Genomic DNA, 10,326 nt, shown 5'->3' with positions numbered 1-10,326 from the left:
CTTTGGTAATTATGATATGATGGATGTGATGAATATAATGATTGAAAAAGGGTAAAAATGATATAAGATAATAGCCATAATAATAGTATTGATGATGATATAAATAGACCATATGATAATATGATACTAGTAATAATGATAATATTGATTTTTGATGCAACATTGACATCATAATTCATAATTTTAATATTAGATATATATATATATATATATGTATGTATTTATATATAACACCAAAATATTTGTGTCCCCGCTATGTGCGCACATTTTTTAACTCACATTTAAATATTTTAGCTTTAATTCATTCATAAGATTAAGATACTGGTAACATAAAAACAAATTAATAATAATTATCAAAATAAATTAATAAATTTCTTTTTAAAACATCGAGATATATTACAATTACTGTTGAAGTAATTTGGGACAACGAAAGGGATGGTTTTGCTGTCATAATTTGTGCTTAGTACTTCACAGTTTGAGAAGTGTTAAAATTTTAAGAAAACTGATTTTTAAGAATAGTTTTTGATACTTGTTTTTTAAAAATCAATTTTATGGGAAAAAAAAATTTTAGTATTAATAAAATTGAAGATAAATTTATAAGTTATAAGAAATAGTTTTATAAGAAAATTTTACTTTTACATAAAATTTGAAATTCTTATTAGTTTGACACTTCTTAAACATGGTCTGAGGACTCTTTCTTAGCTTTTATTGGAATGCATACTAATGGGAAAACTAAAATTGGGATCTATATGCTTTCATAAAATCCAATTTGTTATGTTTAAAAGTCATTTTTTTGATATAAGGTTTTTAGTTTTAAAAAATCTAAACTAAAGTAAAAATTAACATATAAAACAAAATGGTTTAGCCAATTCGATAAAAGTCAATTTAAAAGTCATTTTTTGTATTAATTATAAAACTCAAAAATCAACGGTTCCTCTCATACTAGGTTGAATTACTATTGCGATACTATAATCAGTATGGTAAAACTAACCTGTTTCACGACGGTCTAAACACAGCTCACGTTCCCTATTGGTGGGTGAACAATCCAACACTTGGTGAGATCCCAATGCGCTGCCGGTGTGGCATCTCCAACATGACCCCAAGTCAGGTGGAGCTACCTGCTGAGTTTAAGCATATCAATAAGCAAAGAAAAGAAACTTACAGGGATTCCCCTAGTAACGGCAAGTGAACCAAGAACAGCCTAGGAAGCTGAATGGCAGGATCCCCATGCGGGTTGCATCGCCGATCGACCTTGATCTTCTAAGAAGGGTTCGAGTGAGAGAGTGCCTGTTGGGACCTAAAAGATGGTGAACTATGCCTGAGCAGAGCGAAGCCAGAGGAAACTCTGGTGGAGGCCTATAGCGATATTGACGTACAAATCGTTCATTTCGAGCAACGCCTCCGGAAATCACCAAGCAAGCATCCATGAAGAAGCATCACCCACAAATGCCGCACCATGCAAAACCATGGCAGTTGCCAGACGAAGCAATGGATCACACCGAACAAGTCCACACATTTCGAGTTTCCCACACCAATAAGCCCCCCACCCCCCTGCTGGATTGCTGACGGTGGGGCCCACCCCGCACCATTATCGGAAAATAAAATTAAAAGTTAACATGTAAAACAAAATGATTTAGCAAATGTGTATCCAATTTTTACTGTCTAGATCACTTATGTCTTACAAGATAAGATGAGAGATAATAGATAATTCACAAGAAATTAATTATGTGTAACTATATATAATTTTCATATATATATATTTTAAAATACATAAGTTGAAAATGAAAACATGGTGACATGTTAAGTGATAATAATGTCACTTCAATTGAAGATTTGAAACAAAAACTCTAATTGGATATTTGTTTTGTAACTATATACTCTTTTCTTTAATAAAAACTAAATATTTAAAAAAAAAAAAAAAAACACACACACACACACACACAAATTGAAAATGAAATCGTCTTGACATATTAAATGCCATTAGTATCATGTTAACTAATTATAAAATTAAATTCTAGCTAGTTTGACAAGTGATGATTTTTAGTAATTATCAAATTAAATCAACTGGTATCTAATATAAAGTGATAGAAACTATTTTTCTAACAAATTATCCGTTTAACTTTTTTAAATTCATGTCATATATATACACATTTATAATAGTGCTATACAATTCAAAATAGGACCAACTTTCTTGGAGATAGTGCACAAAAATATAGGATCACTATATCACCTAAAGTTCACCAAACTTTTGCAGGTTTATGATCAGCGGGATAATTGTCAACTTGATTCATAATATGTGCTATATAATAAAAATTAAAATTATTCAGTTAATTACTTCTTAGTATATAAAATACTAGTCTAACTATAGTGAGCTTGGATATCGTAGGCAATGCGAGTATTTTACAGGTGAGAAATTTATCAATCATCTACTGTTACCGGTTTTTTATATGTATAAAACTCATAACCTGCACCATATGTTAAATATTCCAATTCATTATAGCAAAATTATATAAAATATTGTTTTATTTTATAATTTGGTTTACTGTGGGCAGCTATTGAGCTTTGAATTAATAAAGGATTAAAGAAAGCATTTCTTCTCAATTCTTAAAAATCAATGTTATATAAGGCGTTACTGAGCTCCATAAAATTAAAGTGTCATATATATATATATATATATATATAATTAAAGTGTCATTTGATAGCGCATTAGGTGCGATTTGATAACATTTATCATAGTTGGTATTCAATTTTTGTTTTTTATTTTTTATTTGAAATTTATGCAATTGCTAACATCAAATGTTAGAAAGTGGTAACTAAAATTTATTATACATCTAAACTAACTGCAAAGTTAAGGAGCAAAACAAAAAAATAAAATAATAAAATAAAACAAGGCACATCAAATTGAATATAACTTCAAATTGTATTGTTGTTATTTTTTTATTTCTTTAAGTTAATAGTTGTTTAAGATATCTAACAAATTATAATTACTCCTAACTAACACTAGATAAGCAAATTACGTATAATTAGGTAATAAAAAATAGAAAAAAAAATAACCATCCATTTTACCAAACAACACCTTAGTTTTTAGTTTTTTAGTTTTACTATAAAATCGTGTGTAATTCACTTAATATAAATGTTTATTAGTGTTAATTAAATTTTTTTTAGCATTTTAGTTAATAAGTAAAATAAAATAGAAACAAAAAAGCTAAACTATAAATAGTTTGAAATGGATTTTAATTTAATATTAATATTTTTCTTCAAATTTATATTCATTCAAGTTATCTAATGAATTCTAACTACTATTAAAAACCTAATTTTTTATTTATTTTTATTTTTTGGGAAGAGTATACTAACAAACATTTAAATTAAGAGAATATTACACAAAAAATTATGTAAAATAAAAAAAAAATCCTCAAAGTACTAGAAGACACTTAAATTTGTACATATTAATAGATAGCTAAACATATAAGTTTTAATATGTTTGGCATATAGTTCTTATCAGATGTTAGACACCTATTATATCGTAATTATTAAGGTTTGCTTCTTATTCAATTAGCTAGGATTTTGATTTTAAATAACTGAACACTTAATATATTATATTGGTACATTTTCATTTTATATTGGAAATATATTATTACAATCAAACTCACTATCTTATTAATAGTATAGTCATGGTTTTAAATAACAAAATTTTCTTCTTTTATTGGGAATGTATATGCGTACGTATATACACGCGCAAGAGATGGGAATTAATAATATTTATTTTCAGAGTGATTTTATAATTGTTTTTTAATTATCAATCATAAATGTAATTAAATCCATGCTCTATGGATAAATGTACTTCGCAAATTAGTATAAAATGTTATTTCATTAAATATTTTGCAATTATTAGAGAGATACTTCACTCCTCATTTTTTTGATCCCTTTAACTAACTTATACAAGATTCAATAGTCTATTTTGAAAATACGCAAGGTACGCTAAAACATACTGAACTTTTTATAATACTATTGTATTAGTAAAATATAAGTACATTATATATAACAAAAAATAAATAATAAATAAGAAAAACAACGACATGACTATTTACTTAATTGAAAAACTATAAATCAACAAATTTTTAGATATATAGCAAGCGAAAAATGCCAAAAAAAAAGGGTTAAAAAAACGTTACATTATCATAGATTTCATTTATATATATACAATATATAATAGTTTTTTTTTTTATTATTATTTAATTTATTTTATATCCATAAAAAAAGAGATATAGTTGTGTTCCTGTTTATCCAAAGAGAAGAGAGGACGTGGAATTGGAACCACGCGTATAGACCGCAGATGTCCTCCAATTTAAAGAAAAAGGGGTTGGAACACTAACGTGCAACGTAAGATATACGTAGGGCCCATCTCTGAATGATGAGCTGCCATCACATGGGGTACTGTTTTTTCTGCCACAATTCAAAATAAGAAACATATATATTAGCAAGAAAATAAAATTAAAAATAAAATAAAACCTATTGGTCAAACCTTTTATTTATTTATTATTTTTTTTTTTTGAAGCAATCAAACCCTTTAACTTACAATTAAATTCGCTTTCAAAAAAAAAACAATTACAATTAAATTCTTGGACTCTGTGTAAACAGGCTCGTCCGTCGGCCAAATCCAAAGATGTAACAAGAGGAAAACGGCGACGACCCAACTTCCAAGTCCACTTTTATGTGCACAAAACGACACCACCATAAACGTTTTGCCATGAAAATGTTTTCCTTGTTATGTACAAGATCTTTCTCCGTCTATAGTGCGCGGACGATTTTTATGTAAATTACAGTATTGATAATGGTTTTTTATAGTATTGATAATGATTTTCTAAAAAATCATCATTAATATTATGAAAAACCATCACTAATACTGTGGTTCTCATACGGACCGTACTTACCATAGAATTTCCATATATATATATATATAATAATTGAGGAATTTTTGCACCAGCCTCATTTCCAAATTTTTTTTTTTTTTGTCAAAAGAATTTGGCGTTTGCCCTATAGCCATAATTTTGTTAAACTTAAACTTTATAAGCCATAGTTTTGTTAAACTTAAACTTTATAAATACAATATAATTACAGTCTCTTACACTTTTGAAGACATAGTTTTTATGTTTGCATATAAGAAATTAAACTAGGGCTAAAGGTAATAGGTAGAGAGGAAACTTAATTTGGGACTAATGCAAAAAATAATAATAATTATATATAAGAAATTAAATCTCTCTTCTTCTTCTTCTTCTTCTTCTTCTTCTTCTTCTTCTTCTTCTTCTTCTTCTTCTTCTTCTTCATTTTATTTTATTTTATTTTATTTTATTTTATTTTTTGCGGTTCTAAATTTATATAGACCTTCAATCACACAACAGTATTAACAAATTGAGACAACTTGGACTTATCTCGCACAGCAAATACTGCTTTGAAACAACACATATGTAGTTTTTATGAAGTTGTATTTAATATTCATTAAAGTAAAAAATAATTATATGCCCAAAAAAACTAAAAGATTTGTATTTATTTACTGATATACTCATCCATTGAGGATAACTTAATGGTAAAGTCATTATTATTATTATTATTATTATTATTTTGCAAAGGCCTCCATTCCCCCTAATAAATAATAACAATAATAATAATTTGTTTGATCATGGATATATAAACCATAATTTCAAATTACTATCTCAATTCCTAAAAATTTTGGCTTTGCTAGTGTGGTAGTTATATAAGTTAACTTGATGTTTTTCTTTTTTCTTTTTTTTATTTTTTATTTAAAACAGTCAAGATGTGTTTAAGCTAGCTTGTGATCACCATGATCAATCCCTTTTGTGGGCAAAGATGTGTGTGAGATAGCTTGTGATCACCACAATTAATCCCCTTTGTGGGCAATCTTAAATGTAGAATATGTGAAAGTAAATCATATATTGGTCAAACATGGATACTCATTCTATAGGATAAATCTTTTAGTTTAGAATCTTAAACTTTAACAAGTGATATTAGAGCTAGAACACATACAGAGGCATGTGTATATATAAGATAAAAAAGCTTGAGTTGCTCTTTTTATAAGATTAACCTTTTAGTTTAAAATCCCAAACCTCAACATTAAAGACACATTCCCCTACATTGGCTTGATTCGTTCAAAGATTACAAAACAAGTTAACTTGAAGTTTGATTATTACATAAAACAGTTAATCAAAAAAAAGGAAAAAAAAAAAAAAAAGAACTGCCATAGATACGTAGTTTCAAAAATGATCATAAAGTTTTGTAATAAAATATTACAAAGTATACTAATGTCTTTTATTAGAATTGTTGAATTTGTTTGGATTTACTTAATTAGGTTGAATTTTATTTGTTTTAAATTAACTTTAAATGATTGCTACAATTAATTTTTAATATAATATTAAGGGTTGAATTTGGTTAGTTTTGTCTTTTATTCTTCAACTTTTTAATGATAATAATCAATTGACCAACCAATCACTTATTTAATTTGTTTTAAGTCAAAATAAACAAAAGTCAAGTGCAAGATTTAAAAAAATAAAAACATAAAAAGGAAAAGGAATAACTTCTCATCTAATCGAAATCTTTCAATACAAATGCTTAAAATGAGACTGCTTATAATTTCTTGGCCAAAAAAAAAAAAAAAAATTAAAAAATAGATTGCTTATTATATTAAATGCATCGAGCAGAAAAATGTCAAATATATAATTAAAGACATATTGTTGTAGGTCAAAATTGAATGGTCCATTCGGTTCTTGCATGATGGATAAATGCATCATTCTATACACGGATGGACGACGGAGATGAGTCAGCAAGTCACAGGCAACAAGAAAGATACAGCTTTTTTTCCAACTGCAGTAAATTCCCCAAAAAGAAAGACTAATAATAATTACCCTTACTTTTTTACTTATGATTTTTTTAACAAATGGGTTTTGACTTGGGCTTAAATAATCAACCGTAGGACCCACCTATACTCTACCGGGCCTAATTTTCTAGATGTGACGGTGACCGCCACTTCTCATCGAACGAAACGCTGCGTTTGACTTGATCAACACTACCGGCTAGTATTTCGAGGCCGAGACTAACAACGTGTCAGTATCACCGCCCTCTGAATTTCACGCGCGCTGCGCGTAAAAATAATAATAATGGTCAAAATGAGGTGGAGCGGGTAGTCATAATCTATCATGCTCTGGGCCTATCCACGTGGAAGAAGCGCGTGCGGTGAATTTATAGATAGATTTAAAAAAGAAAAAGAATAATAAATATATAAATTTATAAATAGAAATATATTTGGTAAATTATGTGAAAAACCAAGGAGGTAAGCAAGAGAGGCATGAACGTAGTAAATGAGGTTTGCCATGCAGAGCCTGCGTGCAGGTTCAGACTCATTTAATAGTCCACTGTGCGAGAGAGAAGGTTGGGGGGACATGGCTAGGGCTTAATGAAATCTAAGCAGGTCCACCACCGCTCAGATGATTTCAATATTACCATACACTAACTCAAGTGAAACAAGTAAACCCTAAATCATCAATTCTTTTATAATTAGCAAAATCATTTTTTTTTTACTCTCATGTATGATTAATCCAATTTAAGATCTTTATTTGAAAAAACAGTTGAATATTTTAGTAAGGACAATAAAATCTAAATTATAAAATAAATCAAAAAACACTTCCATATAGGTACGGGTCACGAAGTAAGTTCTATTTCAATTTTTAGCACTTAACCCAAAAAAAAAAAAAAAATTCATGCAGGAGATTCAGTAAAATAAGTAGTTTCAATTAATTTGGTATATATATTAAGAAATTATATACATGGTATTTTGACTTATTATACTAATCCTATATTGTCATTATGTTTGTGTATTAAGTTTTATGAAGACACGTTAGTTACCTAGTTGGTAGGAGGATTAACATTTTTGACACTTGAACTGTCTTTTTAAAGGCTACGTATTTTTTCATGTTTCATTGTTATATATACATGCTGATGTAAAAGGTTCAAAATTTGAGAGGGACATTCCAACATGGAAAGTTAGTAATAAATTTAAAATTTACTCTTATCAAATAAAATAGTTCTAATATAGTAGGTTACGTAGACATACAATTAACAAATCGTGAGCGGACCAGTAAAATCATAGATTAAAAAAAAAAAAAAAACTGTAGATTTGACGCATTTTTTCATTTTTTCCAATTTAATATTAGGCAAGATCATTGTATATTAGCAGCATTGCTCACCAGATCAAAATCTTCAGATAAAATATCTATATCAATTGAATTTATTCTTATTAATGAAAAATATCCATATAATTAAACCATGCATGGCGTGTGGAAGCATGCTTAATTATCTATGGTAAACTAGTCATTCATTTGTTGTGTATTCGATAGATATGTAATGTTATGGGTCTAATATAGCATGATCATCAATGAGGATTACATGGGTTTTCTACAAAATGGTAGGTCAATATTTGGTTGTCATCGGTTAGTGTCACAGCCAAGTGTGTCATGTTCAAATGTATTTATACCTTTCATCTCTTCTACAAAATTAATAAATGCAACAAATTTGGAACAATTATGGTTACAGCTTATCCTTCAAATTTGTTTCTTTCTCTATAATTGATAATGATATTATATCTCCACGGACCAAAATTCATATCAAAATCATTATTAATAAAGATCAACGTTGTTGGTTTCATTTAATTCAGCAAATATTTTCTGAGTTGTACATTATCTTCTAATTGGCGGGTTCAAGTATGTATATATATGAAACATTTATTAATTTGGGTAGTTAAGATCATTCGACTACTATAAAAGAGAAGCACAAAATTAAAGATGAAGAAGATAATGCCGGAAATACATGTTCTTTCCCCACGCTTCATAGTTTTTATAATCTCAATTTCTATTCGGAAGCAATATGATCTTTTCTATAATTTATTGATATGAAAAGAAGAAAGAATATACATGGAGAAAAAAAAACCTTTTCATCCCCTCTCCCGGTGGCCCTAGTATTTTGGATTTGTGGCCTAAATTTTGCATAATAGCATATAAATTTGATGGAAATTTTTATTGTTACCATGATGTGTGATATAATTTTATTTGTTAAAAAGTAAATAAGAATTATGTGCAACTTGAAACAAGACCAGATGCATATAAATATAAAAGTGACACTCTTTATGAAATTCAACATATATAAGCCACAAACAAGTTGCGATTATCTAAGAAAAAGGAATTAAAACATGGAAATATATATATATATATATATTGAAAACAAAGCGTACGTATATATAGCTAGATTACATAATTGAAAAATGTATACATACATATATATATATATATATATATATCTGGCTTTGTGAATCACCTCTCAATATCAGCCTTTTCTTCTCCCTAAATGTGAAACATGCATGTTCATGGCAAATTCAGCTCAATACCATCCTTTTAACTATTTGCTCATCAAAACGTCACTAATAAATATTTATCCTGATACAATAGACTATACACAGGAAGAATAATTTTGAATGTATTAGTCAGAAAGTCATGGTAGGAACAAAAAAACGTGGGACAGAAACTTCTAATATGATCATAACTATATATATCAGTCATAAATATCAATGCTAATTAAATACTATAAACTTTGGAAACTTCTTTTGGGGTTGGATATACACATTAATTAGGTGTTTGTAAATCATTCTCTTAATTTAAACGTTCTTAATTTAATTGAATGTTCTTGTCCTTGTCATGGCCAATTCAACTACCTAGTTGAACCGTTCATGACAGTTTTTGCACTCTAGTTTATTTTTTGGAGAAATTTTATTAGTCACCGTTTAAGTAAATTCCGCCAAAAAAAAAAAAAATCATATGGAAACCAAGAGGGATATATTCTATAAACAATTACCGTCCACCTATGCATATTTATGCAAACATTTATTTTTAGCCAATTTATACAGGCATGTATAATTCCCTTCGAGGTACTTGTTGCCCTACAATATTAGAAACAACGTTAAAAATTTCATCACTATTTAAATTATGTTGCTTGGATTTCAAGAAATATTCGTTAAATTAAGAATTTGTCGTCCATCTAAATAATATAATCCATATTTGTTGATGGTTCTGGACTTTCAGCAAATAAATTTTTATTTTTTACTTTTTTTTGGTAGATAATCACAGAAAGTTGTATGATGCTGATTAATATTCCTGAGATACTATAACTAACTGTAACAAACAAGTTTATGTAAAATTTGGTGGACGAAGCTTTTTTGACGCGTAGCACGTTTTTTAATAAATATATTATACGAAAACAACAAGATTA

Source organism: Ziziphus jujuba, chromosome 4 (assembly GCF_031755915.1).
Source record: "Ziziphus jujuba cultivar Dongzao chromosome 4, ASM3175591v1".
NCBI classification, from domain to species: Eukaryota; Viridiplantae; Streptophyta; class Magnoliopsida; order Rosales; family Rhamnaceae; genus Ziziphus; species Ziziphus jujuba.
Note: the sequence above shows the minus strand (reverse complement) of the source record.